Source organism: Camelus ferus, chromosome 31 (genome assembly GCF_009834535.1).
Source record: "Camelus ferus isolate YT-003-E chromosome 31, BCGSAC_Cfer_1.0, whole genome shotgun sequence".
NCBI lineage: Eukaryota > Metazoa > Chordata > Mammalia > Artiodactyla > Camelidae > Camelus > Camelus ferus.
Genome location: NC_045726.1, coordinates 14,650,161 through 14,675,717, shown reverse-complemented (window position 1 = coordinate 14,675,717; position 25,557 = coordinate 14,650,161). Strand labels below are relative to the sequence as shown.

The window sequence follows — 25,557 nt, the reverse complement described above, 5'->3', positions numbered from 1 at the left end:
GGAACTTCAGCAAGGCTCTTTGAAAATGAAGAGGTTAGATCTGCCTATAATATTTAGGAGAATAAATCAATGATCTACAAATATTTGTCTTTCATGCGGAAATGCTTAAGCCCCCATAAAATGTCCTACCCTGGGCTATTTTGTTGCTTAATAAGATGCAAAGCAGGAACCACATGTAGTAGAGTGAAACAAACTATTGTCTTAACAGCTGGAACCAGGATGCCTCCTAGAGAGGGAACGGTCTTTGCTTAGGAAAATAACTCCTTAAAAGACCTGGTGTGAATGATGGATTGCACCGACAGCCCCAGCCGCCCACGCTGTGTTGTAGCCATGAACTTCCGTAGTGCTTCCCACACCGACTCTAGGCCGGACCACGTGAATGAGAGGACAGCAAATGTGATGAAGGCAGAGCCCTGAAAAAAGACGCTTGCACATTTTCACTCTCTCTCTTCAATCCTGCTGCCACTATGAGAACACGCCTGGGCTGGCCTGGGAGGAGATGAGAGACATATGAAAGAAAGCCAAGCATCCTAGACCAGCCGTCCCCAAGAGGACTCACAAGCCAACACCCTACGTGTGAACTTTCCCAGCCCAGATCAACAGGACCACCCAGGTGATCCATATACTCATCAGAAATAATAAATGGTTGTTGTCAGAGACACAGAATTTGGGGACGGTTTGTTACACAGCAATAGTCAGTTAATACACTTGGCTTGGAAGGGGAGAGTCCCAGAGGGCACTGGTTAATGAGAATCAAAAGAGATCATTTAGCTGAAAGAACAAGCATTAGGAATAAAGGAAGAGCAGAGTAGAGAGAGAAGGGCAGGAAGGAAGAGGGAAAGGCCAAGTGAAATGGTCATTCATGGTGGCTAATATTCAATTTTAAATTATTCATGTTACTTCAACATATCGGTCCTTTATTCAGTAAAGTCTGCCTCATACATAAAGACCCTGTGGATGTGAGTGAAGGCGTGTGCACGTGTATATTAATCATAGAAAGAGGATGCGTTCCATGTCTGGGTCGATACAAGATGGAGCAAAGACAGTGAGAGGATCCACAACGAATTTGGTGACAGTACAGGCTCAGAAATAAAGGTGACCCTGGGAATATAAGCCCTTCAGGAATTTGCAGGCATCTTGGGGAAAGCACTGGGCTCCCTGTAAACATGGAACAAGAGTTCATGCCAAGCTCATCTGGGACTTAAAGGGTAGGCTCTCCAGCTAACTTCCAGGCTATGGACCCAACATGTGTTGTTAGGTTCCCTCTTCATGTGAGCATGCTGCTGGGTGGGACAAGATCAAAGAGAACCCAGTCCCGAATTCCCACTCTTCCGAGCTCATCCTCACAAATAAATGCAGTTCATGCTCGCGCGCAAACACACACACACACACACACACACACACACACACACACAGCACAGCACGTACTCCCATATGCATGTCCCTCTCCTAGCCTTCCTGGACGTCTCCCAGACAAAGGGGAATTTACCATGAACCTAATAAAGCTTAAGTTTCGGAGCTCCTCATTTTCATGACCCCTTCCAAAGTTTGGCATCCAAATGCATAGGCACAGTTCTGTATTTTTTCTTAAAGGATCGTACAAGTTTCAAGCACTGTAAAGCTTGAATCCACCCCTACTCTCAAAGTTCCAATCAAATGTCTAGCTCTCAACCCGAATTATTCTCACTCTGAGTCACACATAGACTCTAAGCTAACATGGGGTCTGCTCAGGAGAGAGCAGGTGGGGCTGCACCTCACCAGACCATCAAAAGCAAAGTGCCTGGACCCCCACCCCTGCCCCACACATGTGCCAACAACATGGGGTCATCCTCTGATGCTGCGCCCAGTTGAGACCTTTAAACATCCTGATCCACAGGTAGTGCAAGCAAATAGGTCGGAAATCCATGGGTCCCTTTTTTCCTCCTTCCCTTCCTTTCCTTCTTCTTTCTCTCTTTTTACCACTCTGTCCATCCTCCTGGACCGCCTCCTCCATCCACATAGCTTCAAGCCCATCAGCCTGCTTAACAGACACCTAGATCTCAGCACAACCAAACGTCATCTCTTCAAACACGTCTGAACATCCGTCTGCCTCCCTCCTCCAGAGAACAACACAAGTCACCACTTTGACACCCGATCCAGAGACAGCAGAGATACAAACGCCTTCCTCTGTGCCCCACCCCCACGTTCAACCAATTACAACGTTTTTTCCATTTTCCATGGGAAACACGCCTCCAGCACGTCCGTTCCCTGATCCGCACTGTAACCACCCATTCTCAGACCTGGACTCTTGTCCGTCCCCTGACTCCAGTTCCACATCCTTCTAATTCATCCTCTGCCCACCCTGAGCCAGGATGATAGCTCTAGCATGGAAACGTTACTCTGATCCTCCTATAAGCAAAACTCTTCAGTGGTCCCGCACTAGCCACCAAGGTCAGGACTCCTTTTTTGGTATCAGAGATCTTCCATGATCCCACCACCACCAGCACCCCATCCAGCAGTTTATCCCAACAGCCTTGCCTCCCTCTGCTGCTCTCGCACCTCCCTCCGGCACCCCAGCTTCCATGGATGTATTACTGTTTGCCGTCTCCTCGCTATTTCCTCATCCCGAGGTGCCCTGTGCCCTCCCCCTAATCCCATTTTATTCACCTAGACTTCTCTGATGCCCAGCACACCTCCTTCCCCGGTGGAGTGATCGCTCTGTCCCTTGAGCTCTGGCTGGTACCACTGCCATCACTGTGCCAGCATTTGATAAGAGTTGTGTAAATTACACATCACCGGGAGTCTCCTGGGATTTATGATTGGCCTAAAACCTCAATTCGTGGCCAGTGGAAATCCAAAGACCGATTTCAGATTTCTATGAACTCCTGAGAAACTGCATCCTCATGGTCACCAATGGTTATGATTTACCTTTATTGAACGAACAGATGAAAAAAATAAATATTCCCACAAGGCATTGACGAGTATTGAGTACTCTGAGTGTCCTTCGGCCACCCACACCGGGAAATTTCCACTATGCCGTCACCCCAGGGAGTCCACAGATTAACAGCCATTTGTTGGTGGCTCCTCTCCTTGCCCCCTCCCCTCACTTCTCCCACCAGCTTCCCTGTAAGAACTCCGAATTCTTCCCCTTTCACTGTGCAAATTGCACACTGTGCAAAAACCTCTTCATCACCCTGGGTCTGAGAGCCAAACTACGCTGCAGAGTCACATTAATGTCACAAAGCTCACAAGACCCATCTCTTTCTCAGACAGCAGTTGTGGCTGTAAAAAGAAAAAAAGACGTTCCTTATACACTGTCCACCCCCCACCCAGACTGTGCCCTCTGGCCAGCAGAAGGGGTCTCATTCACCTCGATCTCTCCCGTGCTTAGCACAGTATCTGATATACAGCAGGCATGCAGTAAATGTTTGTCGAATTAAAAAAATGAGTGAATTCACAATGATTCTGTAGCCCACTCCACTCTCACTGTCTGGGTGCCGGACCCACGGAAGAAATGATAACAGCACAAGTCAAGGGTGGAGGCTGGAGAAGGTGGGTTCAAGATGTGTGGGCATCCACGGCTGAGGAGCCCTTTTCCGCTCTGCTTCCTCCTGGACCACGCATCCCTCCTGAACACTGGCCTCCTTCCCATCAGATGCATCACCTCAGCCACCTTCAGTGGGATCAGCACATTTCTACGTGAAATAAATGTTATTTTCTGGTGCACCCAGGTTTCATTCGTCTTCCTGTCAGAGAGAATCAAAGTGAGAGGGGACGAGAGCCTGGCAGAAAGTGGCTTCTTGCTTACATCAGGTGGAAAAGGCTAATGGTACCCAAGGAAAGAGAGGGAGGGAGCGGGGGAGGAAGGAGAAGGAAAACTCACTTCCTCATTTAATCAAGTCGAAACACGGATTATATGAGGTTGAGAAACAGTCACCTTGTTCTCGCCCCAGTCTCTTGCTCCGTCTGGGGCTATAAAAACCCTTTGCGATTTTATCATTTCATAAACTTTTATTGAATCTGATGTTCAAGGGGCCATGGAAGATCATCCAATTAAACTCCCCCCTACTAATCCTTCTCTTAAACCCCAGCACTAAACTGATGGGAGATTAAAACATAATAAAGACAACAAATGAGAGGTGATCTGCAGGTTGATAAGGAAAATGGAGTTGGGTGGGGATTTGCCAGAAAGGAGCCAGGCTTGATTCTGGAAAACAGGGGAGTAGGGGTGGGGGGTGGCTTTCGTAGTGGCAAAACCAAAGAGCTCTGAGGAGATGCAACAAGGATGCCCATAGCAACGTCCTGCTCGGCGGTGCTGCGATCCAGGGCTGAGCCAGGCTGCCGGGGCTGCGTTATGCCGCAGGAAGTGGGTGGGCTGGACACAGGCACACCTGGGCTGAAACACCAACTCTGCTGTCACTAGACAGGGGACACTATGGAACCAGGGTCAAGTTCACCTGCTATTCCCAATGCAAATGCTATCACGACGACAGCCCTTCCTAGAGCGTCAACCACACGCCAGACGCTGTCATACGGACGTAAATCATGTGTGCGAGGAATGCCCCCCATTCTCTACATGGGAAAATGAAGGTTCAGAGCAGGCCGTTTCCCACAGTCCTATGGTAAGCGGGAGAGCCAACCGCACAACCCCATCTTTCTGAGAAAATAAGCCCCAGCTCACGAGGTTGTGTTGAAGATTTAATCATGGTTCTGGGTTGATCGTGGCCAACCCCAAACTAACTTCTTTCCTTTCCTTAGACCCATGCCTCGGGATTTGAACATCTCAAAAGAATCCGTATTCTCCTCACCGCCACCACTCCAAAATGCAATTTTTAACTACAGGGTAAGTGAAAGACAGTTAACATCCTTGCCAGATAGTTTATATCCATTTATTTAATCATTCCACAGGCATCTATGAAAACCTTTCTTGGCCAGACTCTTTCATAAATATGTATCAAACTAACCCTCACATCAGCCCTGAGAAGCAGGAATTATTTTCTCATTTTAATTAATGAGTACACAGAGGCTTTGAGAATCCAGATGATTCTCCTGGGATCACAAAGCTAATAGTGACAGGGCTGAAATTCAGGCCCACATGGACCTTGAGTCTGACCCCTCCCACTGCTCCCCCGGCCCTCCTTGGCAGCTAGTCTGGTCTCGGGAATGAGACCCATGAGCATACAGGATACATGCACTGTCGTGGTAGTTTCTCCGAAGGAGGGCATTTCAAGAACGGATTCATGCATAGAGATACACGCATCCACACGCGTGGCTGGGAACAGGATGCTGCTCTCCAGAAACTGACACATTGTAACTCACTGTACTTCAATGGAAAAAAAACAAAAGAACGGATTCATGCAAAGGGAAGCTTTTTTTTTTTTCTGGGCTGTTGGACTCCGATCCTGGTTCCCAGCCGCTCACCTGCTTGGACGTGCCCTCCCTTTGTTCCTACGGAAAATGAGGGCGTCGAAGGGATGAGCTCTTCTCACGGGCAAGAACTCACTTTGGTTTAAACCACCAGGCCCCTGCAGGCTGCTGAGTTCATCCTGACCCACATGCCCTTGAATCTTAGGAAGGAACTGAGTGAGAGTTAATTTTATGTGTTCATGTGACTGGATCAGGGGATGCCCAGATAGCTGGTTAAACTTCATTTCTGGGTGTGTCTGTGAGTTTGCTAATCCAGAAGAAATTAGCATTTGAATCCGTAGACTGAATAGAACAAAAAGGTGGAGGAAAGGAAGATTTCCTCCTCTCCCCCAGCCCCTCCCCAGCACCCCTGCCTGACAGCCTGAGCTGGAACACTGATGTCCACTCGCCTTCAGGGCTCAGGCTCTCAGGCCTTGGAACTAACCCACCAGCCTTCCTGGGTCTCCAGTTTGGACACGGGAGATTGGGAACATCTCAGTGAGAACTTCTCGCATGAGCCAGTTCCTTATAATAAATCTCTTTCCTGAAATATGTGTGTGTGTGAGTGTGTGTGCATATACACACACAAGTAGATAGAGATGCAGATGCGGAGGCAGAGGTGGATGTGGAGATCCAGATGGAGACTGAGATAGGAGAGAGAGAGGTTCTATTAGTCCTGTCTCTGAGAGAATTCTAATACAAAGTTTGGTACCAGGAGTGGTTCCAGAGGGGCAGAATTTTAAGGATGAGTTTTCTGAACTGGTTCTGGGGTTTCCAGAATTGGCTGTCTTCAATTTAAAGATGCTAATGACTCTTATTTCCAATAGCAAAGAGAGCGCTGATCACCCACAACAGGCAGGAACTAACTTTTTCTGAGGTCCCACTAGGTAGGAGCCTTTTCCTCCTTTAATCTCCTTTTATCATCACAGATGTACAACGTAGCTTTGATTAATCTCATTTTTAAAGACTAAAAATAAAACAAAACACAACAGAGGCTCAGAGGGCAAGAGACTCAAGGACACACAGCTGGTTCAAAGTCTCATTTGTCAGTGTGAACTTTTTTCATTACATCAGTGGTTCTCAGTCCTGGCTGGTCATTAGAATAACCCTGGAGACCCCACCCCAGGCAAATCTCTGGCAGTGCAGTTCAGGCCCTGGCATACTTTAGAAGCCCCTCAGGCAATCTGATTTGCAGCCAGAGCTGAGAACCACTGAGCAAAAGTTGCTTCTCTCGAAGACAATCGCCCCTGAGTTCATCCCCCACAACCCATCCCCAGCCTCAGCCCCACCTACACCAAGTAAACCCAGCCCATACCTCTGACTCTTTTTACAAGCTAATATTCATTTCATCACATTTAATTAACACAGGGAGACTGGAGCTGTCTCAGCATCGCACCCAGCTAGCGGGAGCCCGTGCCTCCCTCGGAGTTCAATCACAGTGCTGTCTCACACAATTAGCTTCCTTCCCCCTGATCTGAAGGGTCTGCGCCCATAAATATCAACCAATTTTATTGATATTTGTAATTAAAACCACCAAGCAGGTCACACTCAGTTGAGCAAGTTTGCAACACACACATCCATAATGGGAACATGAGCATATTTGTATGTGACATTTGATAGATAATAATCCGAGGCACTTCTCATTTCAGAACATCCTGTGGGTACCAGCTAATTAAGGCTGGTGTGTCTCCTGCGACATACACCCCTTTGATTGTCTTTGTTCCTGAAGTTTCAGGGAAACCAAGAGCCCAGATATCGGAGAGCAGGCTAAAAGCCACAGGGAGAAAACGGCAGGGGCTCTCAGTCTAACCTGGCCCCTTTTTCAAGTTCCATCTTATTGTAGCTTCTCTCTGCCGCCTCCTAAGGACATCTTTTTTAAAACCAATGTCAATAAAAAGAAGCCCCAAGCCTCCCCAGAAGCTTCAAGTCTATCTCTCTAAGTTTTTCTCTCTTGGCTCAGTTGGTCCCTTCCAAACAAAAAATTAGGTGGATGACAACTGAGCCATCCCTTGGTTTAAATCATGAGGAGTTAGAGTGAGAGCTGCCACTGCCCAGCGGCACCATGATCCTTCCTCTATGTTGGCCCAGTTCTGGACACACCCACAGGTTGTTAGGGACCCTCACTGGGCGGGATTTTAGCAGGAAATTACCAATAGGGTAATCTGAGAGCTGGGCGGAGGCTCAGAACAGTACATTGCTCTCGGCCAATTAGTAGAGCAGACGCGGTTGCCGCTCATGGGCCCAGCAGAGGCTCAGGTCTGCCCACTTCTCATTCTCCCTCTGACATCTCATCACTCACATATACCCAGGGAGATCTGAGACCTTTTTCCCAAATCCCCTAACAGCGTTCTTACAAAAAAAACAATCAGTCTTCAAGAGAGTTACTAGGAAGCCATTCCATCCCAAAGGGCAGCTTCTGGAGTGCCTGGGCAGGAGGATTATTCCTCTTGTGACCTAGAATAAAGCCTCTCATTTCCAAATCCCTCAAGGTAGAAGAGAATTCCACAGGGAGCAGGACGAACAGGTGGAGAGACAGAGAGCAGAGAAACGGTCGGAAGCCGACCGCTAGGCGATGCTGGAGGAAGGGCATTTTCACAGTGTATGACTTATGCCACACCTGCTTCCAAAAATGATTTGAGACAGTTACTATAATAGGCACATATCCAATAAAGCCATTAAAGTAGAAATAAGGAGGACATATAATGTCTGCAGAGGGTGACATTGAGGTAGGCGTCACTCCCATTATCCCAGGAGCTGGGGGTAGGAACAGTGGGTTTAAGCGAGCACAAGGTGTTTCGTTGATCATCGGGACAACTAACTCAATTATTCAGGGGCTAACGATCCAATTTGTGTTTAATCTAAGCCTCTGGCACGAGCCCTTTCTCTCTCCTGCTGCCTAACTATGAAGAATTTTGCTCTCCAGCGTGCATCTAACCAAACATGGCCACAGGAAGGTGTGAAATCAGAGACTCTTACAGCTGGAAAAGATCTCTACATCACTTAGGAAGGCTTCCTACTAAGTCCAGGGTTCTTTTCAGAGCTGCTGTATCAGAGAGTTGTGCAGAATCAACTTGAATACCTCTAAAGACAGGGTACTCACTACCTGGTGGGGCATTTCCCCTGAGAGTCCATTCTACTGCGACACAATTTGAGTTGTTAGAAGGCTCTTTCTTATATTAAAAACAAAATCCACCCCTTTGGAAAAATCCAGCGGTGACCCTCAAATCTGGTTGATCTTCAAAATTATCTGGGATGCTTTTGAAAAGAGAGTCTGGTGGGAGTAAAAATTTTAAAAATTTATAAATGGTGTAAGTATCAAGAAACAGTGTGACGTTATCCACTAAACACATGCACACCTAGGGCCTAACAATTCTACCCTTGAGTGTACACCCAGCATAAATGTTTGCACATGTACACCAGAGAACAACACATTCTCAGCATTATTCACAGTAGCCCCAAACTGCAAATAACGAAGCAAGTCCATCAACAGTAGAATGGGTAAATTTTGATGCATTCATAAAATTGAATATTCTGGAGCATAGCTGTCCAAAAGCATTTTCTGTGATGATGAAAATTCTCTGTTCTACTGTGTCCAGTATGGTAGCCATTTGTCCTACGAGGTTATTGAAATGTGGCTAGTGCCAAAGAGGAACTGAATTTTTTATTTTATTTAGTTTTAATCAATTTAAATTGAAATAGCCACATGTTCCTAATGACTGCTGTATTGGCTAGCACGGTGTAGTGGACTGAAAGGTGAAAAAGAACAGATTCTAACTGTGTGCAATAATATGGATGAATCTCATTCAGTAAAAGAAGCCAGACCCAAAAGAATGCACACAGTATGACTGCATTTATGAAATTTGCAAATAGGTAAAATTAGACTAAATGTTTAGGGATGAAAAATTAAACCACAAGTTTAGGGATGAGTGCTTAAGAAGTCCAACTCTGTACGGGAAGAAAAACGTAGGGCCACAGGGGAAGCTTCTGGAGACTGGCCATGCCCTATTATTTCAACTTTCTAAAAAATGCAGGTTTGCTTCAGAGGAGGCAAATCTTTTTAAATATCTTATTCCCTTTTCTGTTCTTTATTGGATAAGTTGCGCTGGACATCGTGAGGCATTTTTTCCAGTTTCATTGAGAAATAGTCGGCATACATCACTGTGTATGTTTAACGCACAGAGCATGATAGTTTAATTTACATATATTGTGAAATGATTAACACAGTAGGTTCAGCCCAGCATTCTTCTCTCAAAGATACTATAAAAGGAAAAGAAACAAGGAAAGGAAAAAAGGAAAAAAAATGTTTTCTTTGAGATGAGAACTCCCAGGATCCACTGCCTCAACAACTTTCCTGTGTATTGTACAGCAGTGTTAGTTATAGTCACTATATTGTTCATTACATCTTCAGTACCTATTTATCTTGTAACTGAGAGTTTGTACCTTTTGGCTACCCTCCTCCATTTCAACCCCAAGCCCTCTACCTCTGATAACCATAAGTCTGATTTCTTTTTCTATGAGTTGGTTTGCTTTTTTATTTAGATTACACATATGAGTAAGATCATACAGTTCTTGTCTTTCTCTGACTTACTTCACTAGCATAATGCCTTCAAGGAACATCCATGTTGTCAAAAATGGTAGGATTTCCTTGTATTTCTATGGCTGAATAATATTCTATTGCATATTTATATACCACATCTTCTTTATCCATTCACCCAGCGATGGACACGTAAGCTGGTTCCATGCCTTGGCTAGTGCAAATAATGCTGCAGTGAACATTGGGGTAGAGATATCTTTTCAAGTTAGTATTTTCACTTCCTTTGGGTGTATTCTCAGAAATGGAAGTGCTGGATCATGAGGTAGTGCTATTTTTAATTTTTTGAGGACACGCCATACTTTTTCCCACAGTGGCTGCACCAGTTTACATTCCCACCAACGGTGCACTACGGTTCCTTTTCTCTGCATCCTTGCCAATATTTGTTATCTTTTGTCTTTTTCACGATGGCTGCTCTAACAGATGTGCGGTGATAGCTATCTCATTGCGGTTTTACTTTGCATATCTCTAATGACTAATCATGTTGAGCATCTTTTCATGTACCTGTTGGCCTCTTGTATGTCTTCTTTGGAGATGTGTGTTCAGGTTCTTTGCCGAGTTAATTGGGTTATTTGGTGTTTTGCTATTGAATCGTATGAGTTATTTATATGTTTCAGATATCAATCCCTTATCAAACATACAATTTGGCAATATTTTTCCCATTCTGTAGGTATTTTTGCTTTGTTGATGAGTTTGGGGGTTTTGGGGTTTTTTTTATTTTTTTTGTTTGTTTGTTTGGCTGACCATAATCTTTTTATTTTGATGCAGTCCCTCTCTCCTTCGTTTTTTATTTTGTTGTTTTGTTTGCTTTTTATTTTGTTGCTTGTGCTTTAGGTGTCATATCCAAAAAATTATTACTAAGACCATGTTAAGGAGCTTTATTCTTATGTTTTTTTCTAAGAGATTCATGGTTTCGCGTCTTACATTTAAGACTTTAATCCATTTCAAGTTAATTTTTGTTGGTGATGTAAGACAGGTCTACTTTTTTTTCCAGTTTTCTTGAGAAATAGTTGACATATATAATCATATGTGTTTAAGGTATACTGCAAAATGGTTTTATATATATATATATATATATATATATATATATATATATATATATGATTTCCACAATAGGTCTATTTAGCATCCATAGTCTCCCATGGATGCAATAAAGAGAAAAGAAAAAAATTCTCTTTGTGTGAAAATGATTAGGATCTACTCTCTTTTAACAACTACTGATTATTTTTAAAGAAGATCTCAGAAATTACCGAAAGAAAGACTGATCCATCCAAGTGATGGCATCTCTCTGCAGCTGCCTCACCTTCAACATGTTTCTAAACAACATTGTGACAATATTACTTTCCTCATATGCATTATTTATACCACTTCCTTATCCAGAAAGGAAATGAGGCTGATTACCATTATAAACCTATTACTCTACATTAGAAAAAGAGGCAAGAGGCAAAAAGTTAGTGATTTGACTTTTATAATTTTTTTTAAAAAATCAGACATAATAACAGGACCCCTTTCTCTACTATATGATGCCTTAAATGATTTTTAAAATAAAAATACATATGTGAAATTATTTTTATGTGACTTCATTACAATTCAGAAAGGTTATTTGCTCAGAAAACTTACTGCATATAACATATTGAGAGAATCATAATGAAAATTGGACTTTTCACTTCAATCAAGTCTCTCCCATGACCTTCATATCAACCCTGAAGCAGGCAGGCAGGACCACTGCTCAGCACAGCTCCAAGGCCTCCGTTGGCATGCAGTCACATGCCTCCTGGAGTCTTCCAGCGCAGCCATCTGTGGCAACCCGACAGGCTGGGCAGGTTTTCTTATTCCCATTCTTAGAGAAAGAAACTGAGGGCAGGAGCAGCACCAGGTCTCATGCCCACATCTCCGGGCTCCAGCTCTATGCGCTTACGGCCACAACACCAGCTGCCCCAGTGGCCTCTGTCAACAGAGCTGGGCTTAAAGTCATAAAGATGCCCTGTGAAGACCCACTGGGCAGTGGGCAGAGACTAGCCTTCTTTAGGAATAGGGAGGGCCCATTTAACACCAGGGAAATGGGCTTTCGGCCATTATGGTGGCCTCCGTGGCTGGCTTCCAAAAACCATAACAGGAGGCCAGTCGAGTTTAGAGCAACAGGAAAAGAGCCTGTGGAAGGCGTGGGGAGAGAGAGCCAGACTGCACGGAGCACATTCAGTGAAGGCAGAACAGGGCATAATTAAGCCTAATTGTGTAAGCGCTTGCCATGATTTCATGAGAGACGGATGCCAAGGTCTTGTGTTCCCTTCCATTCTGTGCAGCCTACAGATCTCCACCTGAAGGTCACCCTCATTAACACTGCCCCCAAAAGCCACCCCCTCCACCTCCAGCTGTTACACTAATAGGACCTTCTACCTGCGCCCGGGCACACTAGACCAGCGAATGCACGTGTGTGGGGGCGTCAGTAAGTGTGGGTGCCCGGGTGGGGATCGTGCTTGAGTGCGGATGCCTCTGTAGCTGGACATGTTTCATTTTCTTCTGGTATTTTATGTGCTCACACAGTCAAAATTAATGGAATCAGACTGAGGTTTGGATGACATCATGCTGGTGACTCACATCGTGATAGATGGATAGATGTTCCCCCCTCTGCATGCCTTTCAAGGTAACCTTGGTTTGTCACACAGCCGCTGGGGCATGCCAGGAAGGGGACTTTCTCGTAGATATTTGGCTTGGCCATTCACAGAGAGCCATCCTGGCCTGTGGGGAGGAAGGGGAGCCAGGAGAGGGCCAGGAGCAAAGGCTAAGCGTAGTCCTCCCCAGGGCTGAAGGGTGAGCTAATTAGTGGGGTCAGTTCCTGGACCAGCCAACATCCCTTCAGGGATGGGGACGTCCCAGGGGCAATCTCAATGCAGACTGAGTTGTTCTCACTCCGTGGAGGTGACCTTTCTTTAACAGCATTTTTATTGCGCACCTTCTCCCCCCAGGAAAGTGAACGGGTACTGAGGGGAAATGAATGGTGAGAGCAGCTGGAGAGCATCGCAACAACAGAACAGGGGGGCAATTATGCAATCATTTCCGCTACTCAAATGTCTTGGAGGGACATTTTCTTTGGGGAAAATGCAAAGGAGAGAGGATGACTCACACTCATATTAAGACTCAACTCGCCTGGGAATGCGTGGGTCCAGAGGTCAGACTGACACGGCTGGATGACCTCAAATTCTCAAAGTCCAAAGGTAGACACAGTGACCTTCTTTTCTTTCTCTTCCTGATTAGCGTTTTCCATCTTTGCACCAGATCCTTCCTCTGCCTGGGGTTTGTGTTCCTTTGTAAAATTTCAACTGCAGACATAGGGCCTGGTTTAATCAAGCAATCCGGGTTGTTCCAAGTGAGCTGCTTGTTGGCTTGTTTGGGGGTTTCTTGGTTTTATTAAATGGCACACCCTGCCTGAGTACGCATGGGGCAAGCAGTCAGCCTTTGCCAGGCTTCGGGGCATCCCAAGTTCACCCTCACCACCAGGTAGACAGGACATGGAAACTTAGACTTCCAGAACGGGAAGGCCTCTTCTTAACCATCTGATCCAGTCTCCTCTCCCGACAGGTGAGAACACAAAGAGGTGAAATAGTGACACAGGTAGTGGGGGGCGGATAAAGTGTGAGAGCTTTGGGTCCCCAAAACCATCAGCACCAGCGTGGAGCTCTTCCTCACTTAACTGCTCTAGGTTCTTTAAACGCTCCTCCATCTGCTCAGCAGATATGACAACACTCATCATTAACAAAGGGTAAGGAGCTCCCTCTGGCAAATCCAGAAAAAAATGCCAAACTCAGGGAGCAGGTAAATCATTTGAAGATGAGCCCCAGAGGATACGTGTAAGGAAAGGGGCATGTCTGCTTCACAGGCAAGACCAGTGGTCAAGGCCAGAAGTCTTGGAGAGCTGGCTCCATCAGTCAGTCCTGCATCTGATACGTGCTCTCATCACTCTGAGACAAGACCTCAACCTCTGCATCTCCCCTGGAGGACACAATAATATCAGCATCCCCAAGGCAGTTCTCCCCAAGCCCTCCCGTTTCATCTTCCCGTCACTTGGTCACCACCCCATTCCTGGCTCCATGCTACAGGAGTCTTTGCCTCTCTGCTGCTCGGGACCTCTGACCCAAAACCACCCCCACTCCATCTTCCCTGGACCTCACCCCATTCTCTGCACCTGAGCCCATCCCCATATGTCAAAATCCCCACTCTCTTTCTAAGACCCTTCTCAAGTGCCACGTCCTCCCTGAAGTCTTCCTCAGTTCCTCCACTGGAGCAAATATTTCCTTTCTCCTTGCATTTTTAACCCTGTGTACACCCATTATCATGTGATAAGTAGCTCCCCCAGCAGAGATGAGTCAGTCCATGACGGCATTCTTGAAGGGCAGCCCCTGATCTGGATCAGCCATCTTGGCGGCTCTGCAGTCTTGAGTGTGAGAGTCAATCGTATCCAGCCAGGTCACACAGAACAACATACATACATTTCTTTCACTTGGGATTTTATGAAAATGACAAATGGATTGGTCAAAAATGAATTTATGCAAACTCCAAGGGGAACATGTGCTTATGTTCAACACATACCTGCCTAGAAGGAATTATAAGGCCATGGGGAAGCTATGATACCCGCCTCCAGTTTCTCCACCCTGGGGAGCAAGGAGAGAAAACCGCATCGATGGTAGCTGAGGAAGAGCCCTGTGTACTTAAAGTCTCTTCCGCCAGGCTGCCCTCTGAGCCGCGGATCCTCTTTCTTCGGGCCATTGACGCTGAGAACCATCCAGGTTGGTGCCTGGCCAGAGCACTCTCCTTGGTACTGCTGGGTCTCCAACATCCGAGCCCTCGAGTTGGCTTTCCTACGTAACAGATCCGCACACCTCTGCAGACACGGGAGCTAGTCAGCACCGCCATGTGTCACTTAAAGGCCAACGTGAAGTCAGTTACAATATCACTGAGCATGTTCTGCCTTTAATAATAATAATAATGATGATGATGATAATAATAATAATAATAATAGTAACAAGTGTTTGTCCTCTCATCATTTATAAGGAAGCTCCCCTGCCATTATATCTTTATATTCTCACAACAGTTCTATGAGGCATTAGCTACCCCAATTTACAATTAGGTATCCCACTTTACAGCTGACAAAACCAAGGCCAGACAGGTTAATAGGATCTGCATATGATCATAGAATACGCGGCAAATCAGAACACAAGCCCGGTCCTCAAATCCCTGATACCACGCTGCTTTCTCTCTGCAGCTTCTTGTATCTCTCTGTCCCCAAATTATAAAGCCCCCTCGTAGCACTCCACACACTGATACCATCTCTCCCCTTTTGTCCTCCTCAGGGCATAATGAGTCCATATGCCTTTTAATCCAGATTCCGCAGAAACTTACCGATGACCTGCTATAGGGCTGCACTGGGGTAGGTATTATGGGACTCAGAACGTGGTTGTAAGTTTCCCAAGACTCTTGTGCCAAGAAGTAAATTTATCCCCAAATCTTATGGACTGAAAGATAGTCAAGAACCTATCCATCCACACCCCCACAAGGGATATTATCATTTTGGCAGAGAAATCCTGAGACCAACAAACTCAACCCAAAAGAAAGGACTCTTAGTGATGGAAATTCAGGCTCTGGAGTAGGTCAGTTGGGACACATATGGTTTTTGGTTGCTTTCCAGTTTTTAAAGTAACCCTTTTCCCTCTCTTTGTATATCACTGTCCACTGGATATCTGCCGCTCTGACCTCCAAGCACACACCCCTGAGAGAAGGCACTGCTCCCTGCAGTGACTGGACATAGCATTCTTTATTCCTTTATTCCCTAAGACCTATCCTATCAGAATCTGGAAGGATCCTCAGGGGCTGGGCTGCCAAGAAAGCTCTCTCAAGGGCAAGCAGGACATCCCTGAGGTGCCTCCCTGCTCTCCACAGCCCCTGCCAAGAGCTCAGTCTTCTGATTACAGGAAGGAGCTGCTTCCTCCTGTTTCCTAACCAGAGCCCTCCTCTGACCCTAATAACAGGGCTGTTGAAATCAGCGATTCCATTTATGCAGCCAGAACCACACAAGCTGAAATCAGCAGGTCAACCACAGAGCTGCATTTAGCAAGGGCAGGTAAGACTGAAGGAGAGAAACGACTGAGAATGGGGAGTGGGGAGGCATTCAGCCATGAACTTGACTTCGTGCTGTTGTCCAGAGCCAGGGCTGAAGATCAGTTTCACGCTCCTTGGCAGTAACACCCACATTTAAGTTGGTCCTATCATCCTCTGTGAAGATTCTGTTCTTTTCTGACTTTATCATTTACAAGCGCGTTTGCCCACAGCATCTCATTTAATCCTCACAGCAATCCTGGAAGGTGAGTGCCGTCATGGGATTCAGAGAAGCACGGCGCAACTGTGGAAAGAATCAGAGCCTGGGTTTCAATCCTAGTCCTCTTTCCACTGGGCCACTCTGCCCTCCAGGTAACACAAGCCTCCACTCGAATTCTACCTCGGGAATCACGAGAATCCGGTGCCCCACTCTTCTCTGCCCAGGTGACAGTTTCTAGGACAGTGAGACCGAGGTGGATTGGGGCCCTTGTTCTTTTAAACATGCACCTGAATGGCTTGTTCCCGCTCTTGGATGTGCTGGCAGCAGGCCTGCCGACTGTTGAGGACACGCAGGGAAGTGCCCTTCTCTCTGCTGATGACAGCTGTTCATCGCCCAGGGTAGGCAGAAAGGGCATGGCCACCACAGACAGTCCGTCTGGCAAGCTCATTCAGGTCAGAAAGAATGGCTTTAGATCAAGCACTCTAAAACCAAAATCATCTTCGCAGGAAAACATCCTTCACACTCCATTGCCCCAACAATTCTGTACCTCAGTTCAGATTGTTCAGTGACCACGGGATAGAATAAGTAAACAATGCTTCATGGCGGCAGGAAGCGACATCGCTCAAACTTTAAAATCCTAGCAGGCAGCATTTCTCGAAGTGTGTTCCAAGGATTCTCCCCAGGAAGAGGTTTGACAGGGGTTGACTCGTGTCCCCCTTAAATACGTTGAAGTGCTACCCCGGTACACGTGGGTGTGACCTTATTTGGAAAGAGGGTCTTTGCAGATGTAACCAAGTTAAGATGAGGTCATACTGGATGCCGTAGGATGGAGTAAGGCGGGCCCTGAATCCAGTATGACGGATGTCCTTATAAGAAGAGGAGAGACACACACGAGGAGAGCACCCTTTGACGGTGGAGGCAGAGCTTGGTGTGATGCGGCTGCAAGCCAAGGAGCGACTGACAAGGATGGTGATCACCACCGGATGCCCAGAAGAATGCACTGAGCAGATCCTCTCCCAGAGCTTTGGAGAGAGCACCGCCCTGCTGACACCCTGATTTAGGGCTTCTGTCCTCCAGAACAGGGAGAGAACTGTTGTTTTATGCCACCCAGTTTATGGAACTACGTTGCAGCTAGCAACCCAAGCTTCTAAAAATGATGGGTTCCCTAGTGCCTTTTTGTTAAGAATCCCACCATAAACCAGTTAAATCATCATCTCTGAGGGGTGGGTATTTTTTAAGTATTTCTTTAAGTCTCCCAGGAGATTCTGACACAACAAACAAAACTGGAAAGGTTTCCTTACCTGTAAGTTTCCCAGCATGGCTAACAGGCTGTAAATTACTAAGAGAGGTATTTAGGAGGCAGAATCTCTCAAGCATATTTGACCTCAGAAACATTTTCTCATTGAGCACCTTCTTCAAGACACATGCATAACAAGTTGGAAAGCATGGATATCTTTTATTGGGTTTTTTATGGTCTCAGTGAGTGATTAGTGTAACACCTGCTTTGAAACCTTTCCAGGCCAAGATTACTGCTCTGATGCTCTGTCTTACAGAGCGCGGCCCTCTTTCACCCATGTGCGCGTGTTCTGGAATAGATCAGCTCTTCTCAGGGAGGAAGTGTGAAAGCACTGGGTCCTTCTTGCCAGTCACATTTCTTAAATAGACTCTTTGATTCTCATTAGTAAACCTTGAAGCTATCCTCTGTCTAGCTGATTGCCAAAGCATATGGCTGTGTCTTTAAATGCTAACAGTAGCTAGCCGTGCTCATTCTCATCAAGGCTCATCTTAACTTGGTTACAGCCTGTGTTCGGTCTGTGTCAGGCAGAGTTGCAAAAATACCGTGTGTGTGTGTTTGTGGCCACACACCCACATTTGTTTACACAAGCCGTCCCAAAGCTCATCATGCATTCTACGATCTCACTAAACAAGTATTCTTTTTTTATTAAAGTATGGTTGACTGTACAATGTTGTGTTAGTGTCAGGTGTATAGCAAGTTGATTCAGTTATTTATATATACATACTTTTTCTTTTTCAGATTCTTTTCAGGTTATTACAAGATATTGAATATAGTTCCTGGTGCTATACAATAAATCTTTATTGTTAATCTGTTTTATATATATTAGTGTGTATCTGTTAATCCCAAACTCCTAATTTATCCCTCCCCTCCCTTTCCCCTTTGGTAACCATAAATTTGTTTTCTATGTCTGTGAGTCTGTTTCTGTTTTGTAGATAAGTTCGTCTGTATCATTTTTCTAGATTCCACACATAAGTGATATCATGTTATATTTGTCTTTCTCTGTCTGACTCATTTCATTTAGTATGTTAACTTCTAGGTCCATGTTGCTGCAAATGGGATTCTTTCATTCTTTTTGATGGCTGAGTAATATTCCATTGTGTGTGTGTGTGTGCGTGTGTGTGTGTGTGTGTGTGTGTGTGTGTGTGTGTATCACACATCTTCATCCAGTCTTCTGTCAATGGACACTTAGGTTGTTTCCATGTCTTGTCTGTTATAAACAGTGCTGCTATGAGCATTGGGATGCATGTATGTTTTTGAAAGAAAGTTTTCTTCTTTTCCAGATGTATGTCCAGGAGTGGGATTGCTGGATCATATAGTAGCTCTAGTTTTAGTTTTTTGAGGAAGCTCCATACTGTTCTCCATAGTGGCTGCACCAATTTCCATTCCCACCAACAGTGTAGGAGGGTTCCCTTTTCTCCACATCCTCTCCCGCATTTATTATTTGAGACTTTTGATGATGGCCATTCTGACTGGTGTGAGGTGATGTCTCATTGTAGTTTTGATTTGCATTTCTCTGACAATTAACAATGTTGAGCATCTTTTCATGTGTCTTAAACAGGTATTCTTAACCTATAGTTTATGGATGGAGTGGGGTCCATGAATGTAAAGAGAAAAAAAAATGGATCTTTAGTTTTTCACTAACTCCTTTGAATTATGAATGTAAGCAACAAACCACAAGTGCAGGAATAACAATACTAACTACTCCATCATAAGCAAAATCACAGACATTCATATCATATCACATTACAGGGGTTGCAGGTATCTCCAAATATCATTTATATTCATCATTTCTTGAAAATTACCATGGTTGTTAGATCTGGGATAGACCTTGTTATTTAATACGTGAATGATGAAATTCAGGTGTTATTGATTACACACTTATTTTGTATAATATTTTAATAATTGTTTCTCAGTATAATCCCTGCATTTAAAATGATTCCCTGAATTTTTTTTAAAAAGCATCATTTTGCTTTATAGGCATCACCTGACAGCCAAGGGGGTCTGCGTCACAAAAATGGTGAGGCACCCCTGTTCTAGGTCACCCTCAGTACATACGGATCTCACCTAGGAGACTTGTTGAAAGTACAGAGTCTTGGGTGTTATCCTCAGAGAATCTGATTCGGTTGGTCAGAGGTGAGACCCAGAAATCTATATTTTTAAACCTTACTGTGAGACACTGTTACAGATGGTTTATGGACTGCATTTTGAGAAATAAAGTGCCCTAGGTATTCTTAAATTCATTCTTGGGTCAAACAAGACCATCAGAGTCAAGCCCTGGAGTAATGCTGTTTGCACTCATCTAATTATTTCAGGGTTTACACTTCACTAGGTCAGTGGCACATTAGGAAGATGTCATAAGTGGTGGCTGTATGAAATTTGATGCTGTCCCCACTGTCAAGATGCCCTGAATGCTGTCATCCTCATCACAGCATATTTTTACAGAGATCCCTGGTAGAATTTTTATGGCTCCTGAATCAGAAAAAGTTGTACTACTCCTAAGCAGTTTTTTTGATTTTTGAACATTATTAATCCTGAGATGGTTTTCCTCTTCACACTGGCCATGAGAATCTGAAACTCAACTTGACGTCTTATCTCTAGAAGTCATTGAAAATATAGGCTATGCATCTGTGTCTAAATACTGTTTTGAATGACGTCAGCGATTCTTCACTCAAAGCATACTAGAAACTTCCTTTGCTATTACTGAGAAGCATTGTTACAGCAGGAAGGAAAAAAAGAAAGAAAGAAAGTGCCAAGGCTCAGCCTCTCAGCTGCACCATCCACCACTGAGTCTCCTAGCAGAGAGAACAGAGGAGAGGGTACATTTTCAAGTCTCACCTAGCAGGTGGGTATCAAATGCCGCAGCCCTAAAGGGAGCATGGCATAAAGTTTATATAAATAATAAATTTGCAAATTACTGATAAAGTAGCCAGACTATGCTGTCCTGAGCGGCTGATGCTTCCACAGGCTGAAGCAGAGGGGAGCAGGCTGGTGGGGACCCGGCTCCTTCCCGTTCCACAGCCCCAGGCCGACAGGATGATGGATGCAGGAGAAGTGGAGATCAGGGTGCAGCCCGGGAGGGGTTGCTATACATGAGGGATCCCCACCTCTCATGGCCGGGTGCCAGAACTGTCTAGGACAGTCCCCTAAGGTCCCTGCAGCCCAGAATGATGGAGGATCGGGCCCCACATGTTCCTGCTCTCCACTTTCTTTTTTTGAAGGGGGGGGGGTAATTAGGTTTAAATAATGGAAGTACTGGGGATTGAACCCAGAACCTCGTGCATGCAAAGCAAGCACTCTCCCACTGAGCTATACCCTCCCCTGCCTTGTTCTCCATTCTTAAATGTACTTGACAGAGAGCCAGGAGCTCTAAAGAGGTGGTGATTCAGAAAACAGGTGCCTTAGCTAATCCTAGCACAGATCCATATCAGAAGCCAGGTGGAAACACCTCACAAAAAAGCAGGGGTTACTTTCCCAGGCCACAAAAGCAGGTATGCACATATGGAATTTTCTGAAGCTTCCATTACTCAAGTCATTTTCTAATCCACTTCTCTGTTCTGCCTGCTAGTGAAAGTTTACTTCTAGCCGGTTCATAGTCTTCCAGCCCAGTGGGTGTGTTCCTGTCCCCTCCCTGTGTCACTGGGGTGCCCCTGTTCCAGGATGCTGGGGGTAGTGTCTTGGTCAGCCCAGGCTGCTATAATAAAATGTCACAGGAGAAGGGGGCTGAAGCAAAGGACACTTCTCACAGTTCAGAGGCTGGAAAGTCCAAGATTGAGGTGCCAGCAGATTCAGTTCTCAGTGAGGGCCCTCTTCTTGGCTTCTAGATCGACACCACCTTGCTGCAACCTCACATGGCCTCTTCAGTGTGTGAACAGGAAGAGAGGGAGCTTGGGTCTCTCTCCTGCTCACAAAGACACCAGTCCTATTATAAAGTCGGCACCTTCATGACTTAATCTAAACCTAATTACCTCCCAAAGACCCCGCCTCCAAGTGCCATCACATCGAGGCTTCAACCTCAACCTTCAAATCAAGGAGGGTTAGGGCTTCAACGAATGGGTTTGTGGCGGACACAGCCCCAGTCCATGACAGGCGAGGAGGGGCAGGGTTTCCCTGGCCCTCCCTGGTCACCAGTCGTCTTGGTGGCATCTCCTGATGCGCGCTCACCCCTGCTGCTTTCTCAGCATCACTCACACCCTCTCAGAGCTCTGCTCAGGCCAGTGGCCTCAGCAGGGATGCTCACGGTGTCCAACCTGCGTGGCCACTTCGGCTTCTCAGCCCGTGGAAGCTCTGTCTTGTAGGCTGGAACAGTGGGGCTCCCAACATGTTCTTTCCAGAAACACAGTGCTCTGAAATCCTGCAGGATTTCGGTTTTTGATCCTGAGCAAACTTTTCTCTCAAATGATTATCTTGGTTACCTATATCCGAGAGTTACGTTGTCAAAAAGTGACCTAGGCTTTGACAGTTTCTGCATTTCTGCTTGAAAGGACAGTGGCTGGTCGGAGGGGAGAGGACAGTGAGCAGGGGTGGCCTGGAGGGAGGTGGCAGAGAGATAACAGGGATAGCATGCAGGTCAAATGATGCTTCCGAATGTATCCTGGGTACCCATCTCTGAATGCAGTGCCCCCCCTGCCTCTACCATTTCCCTACCTTTACCCTGACTTATTTCTGTTATCCCCTTGAATTTTATGTATGTGTGTATGCGTGTCCAAGACAGAATTTGTTCAAATCCTTTGTAGGTTAAAGTGAGATACAGATAACAAAATGTCACATATGGTGACAGGGAGAAGGGTTCACTAAGCTGTCACTGCTAATTATCTCCACTTTATAGACAATTAACAGTAAGTGCTCATTGAATAGTGGCTATTTTATGATCTCCATTTTTACAGCCGAGGAAATGAAGACTGTAAGAGTTTGAGTGACTTGCACAACGTGATCCAGCTGACGTCCGGGAGAACCAGGAGACAAAATTCTGCCTCTAAACCCTATGCTTTCCCCACTGCAACATATTTCTCCCTTTCTAATGGTTTCTCAAGTGATTTTACATTCAAGCATCCAGTGGATTTATCACACTTCCCTACTGGGGTGTTAAGATGGATCTTCAAATGGTGTTTCTAAAGACCTTCGAATTTCCCAAGTGAACATTCTCATCGAAAACAGCTGTATTGTCAGCTCTTAATTATTGGTGACAGCGAGGGACAGGGGTAGAGCAGCTGGATGAGATTCATAATTAATCACCTTCTCGGAGTCAAGAGTCAGCCTCCTTTTTCCATCGCTTCTCCTGCTGGAGCTGCCCTCGGGGAGAACCCAGTTTCCTGAGAGGCTGAACTCCCAAGGTTTGGGCTGGGGAGAGTTGCCGTGATCAGACAGTGGCATGGAAAAGCAACCCAGGAGAACAAAGGAACACGGGAAGCTTAAGGAGGGAGCGGAGTGGCCCAAGTAAATGAATTTCGAGACTGTTTTTTTAACCAGAAATAGGTACTCAAATCAGTGTTGTGGGTCTGGTTAAATCTCCCTGGATCAGCGTAACCCTTGTTGGAGAGGAGATGGATGTCCTTCAGGCAATCTGAAAAGAGACAGTAACCCAAAGAGTTTACAAACATTTTTTTTTTCAGTTTTTATTTCTATTTGGCGAGTTACTGGACCAATCTCAATTTTTGCACCTAGACCCCCAAGGAAAGTGGCGATAACAGAGGGGGCTAGAAATTTGCTGCTTTGTCGTGGAATTGATGTTCTGAGAGCCATGAAGATTACTGAGTACAGCCTGTATGCCAGGTAATGAAACATGCTGATCACAGCAAGGTGAGGGTGGCCATGTGCCCTCTGGCCATTAGCATCAGCGCTTACGAAGGAGTCAGGGTCATCCAACAAGGGAAACCAAGGGGAGGCTTATGCAGTGGATACCATGGAGAAATAAGCAACAAGCCAGAGGTCACACCAGCACAAGACTTATACGTCTGCTCCCTGGATCTCTGACGGAGAAGCTCACGGGGTGTCTGCCTCTACACTCAGCCAAACCCATGAGAAGTAGGTACAATCCCACATCTCTATGACACCTTCCCAGTGTAACCAGCCAGCTCCAACACATGAGACTGAGTTGGACAAAGACATATCTGAACCACTTATGATTTCGTGGCACTGATATGACTGTAGGAGTGATGAAAGCATAAAGGTTAAGGGAAGATTGGATGGAGCCCAATGAGCTGTGGGTCCACCGGACCCACCACACCCCAGATAGAGTCTCACCTTTCAGCTGCTCCTCACCAAAAGTCTCTGAAATTTCTACAGCTTCAGAAGAGCCCCACCGTCTTTATTTTTAGGTCTTCCCTAGCATGAGTGTTTCTGACCTTCCACCCCAGCTGGAGCTGAGGAAGCCTCTTCCTGCTTCATCCTGGCCACCCACACGATTGGGAACCAGCTCTGAGGTTGGCATCAGGAAGCTTGGGTTTTATTTCTCTGAAATAAATGAACCAAAAAAAAAAAATGACATATAAATAGAACATTGAACGAGGCAGGTAATTACCAGGCTTCCCCTGAAACTCAACCATTTGCGAACCTCTATCAAATGAGGATAGAGAATTTCCCTGGAAGAGTGAGAGAAGGCAGGTGTATGTCCTGATTCTGTGCCGAGAATCTGGATTCCAGTGGCCTAGGGCCCATTTCTGGCTAGCTTTATCTAGGCACCTGAGAAGTAGACTCTGGAAACTATCCTGGAGACTGGAAATTATCCTAGAAACAGGCCTGAGATCCTCTTCTCCCCCAGAAAGATGCCAAAGGCCCTGTCTCTGCTTATGGACACTGATAATGTTGATGAAGGGGGCTCTAATCCCCCAGCGCCATGGGGTCTCCCCACACGGATCAAGGCTCTGGACCGGAAGAGGAGATAGCTCTATCAACCCTGCAACAAAGCAGTAAGCCTTCTGCTCTCCCTGCCATTTACTGTTATTGGTCAAAGCCTGAGTGGTCCCTTATGGGGAATTCAAACTCAGAAATGGAGATTGGCTCAGTAACTCCCCAAATGCCTTGGAGTAATCAGGCATTGAGAGAAATTAACCAGCAAAAGTTTATCCAAATGTGATCATGAGCCAGTTCCTCCAATTCAAAAACTTAAAAAGAAAGAAAGAAAGAAGGAAAGAAAGAAAGGAAGGAAGGAAGGAAGGAAGGAAGGAAGGAAGGAAGGAAGAAAGAAAGAAAGAAAGAAAGAAAGAAAGAAAGAAAGAAAGAAAGAAAGAAAGAAAGAAAGAAAGAAAGAGGAACTCTAAGTCAAACTGATGAAGCTTGAATCTGATTTTCACAGTGTCAATGGTACGCAATCTGATTATTCGTGCATGTCTACACTTCATACCCTTTCTAAAGTCATGTAAACCAATTAATTAATTATGGTGACATAAAGCGGGGTTAAATATAGCCTTACATAGCAATCTACGTACTGATAAATCCTCTATTCCACTCTGGGCTGGCTCTGGACCTGAATTCCTCAAGTCAAGAACGTTATGAAACTGGAGACCTACCCTAGAAATGGGAAGATGAAGAGGAGGACGGGGAGGAGAAAGAGGAAGAGGATGAAGAAGGAAAAGAAACACTGTTCCTGGAAAAGGGTATCCCTGTTAAATAGTCAAGAGGCTGGGACCCCAGAAGCAGGCAGGAAAAAGAGAAGCGATGAGATCCAGTCTGAAGGCCAAACCCACACTCAGATCTAAAAGGCTGGCATCCAGGAAATGAGGGACCAGGAGTGGCCCGGCTGCGGTGACTGTGGGAGGGTCCACGGGACCACCGTGCAGAGTGAGCCTTCCTGGGGGTGCGCTGCGGGCACTGGGCCCCCTGCCTCAGACCCCTCCATCTGTGATTGAATGCAACAAGGGTGTCGAGAGCCTGGGGAGGGGGTGACACAAAATCCCCTCCCTCCCCACTCTCCGGTTCCAGCAGAACCAGGCGAGAAGGGCCTCCACCAGCCTCAGGGCCACAGCAACAGCTCCTTTG

At 45.8% G+C, this 25,557-nt stretch overlaps 1 non-coding gene across 1 annotated transcript; it reads right to left on the bottom strand.

Annotated features, from left to right (window-relative positions):
* Positions 1–20,827: 20,827 nt before the first annotated feature.
* TRNAA-UGC lies at positions 20,828–20,899 on the bottom strand. The gene has a single exon. It is a non-coding gene; the product is annotated as a tRNA-Ala (tRNA).
* Between the last annotated feature and the right edge of the window lie 4,658 nt (positions 20,900–25,557).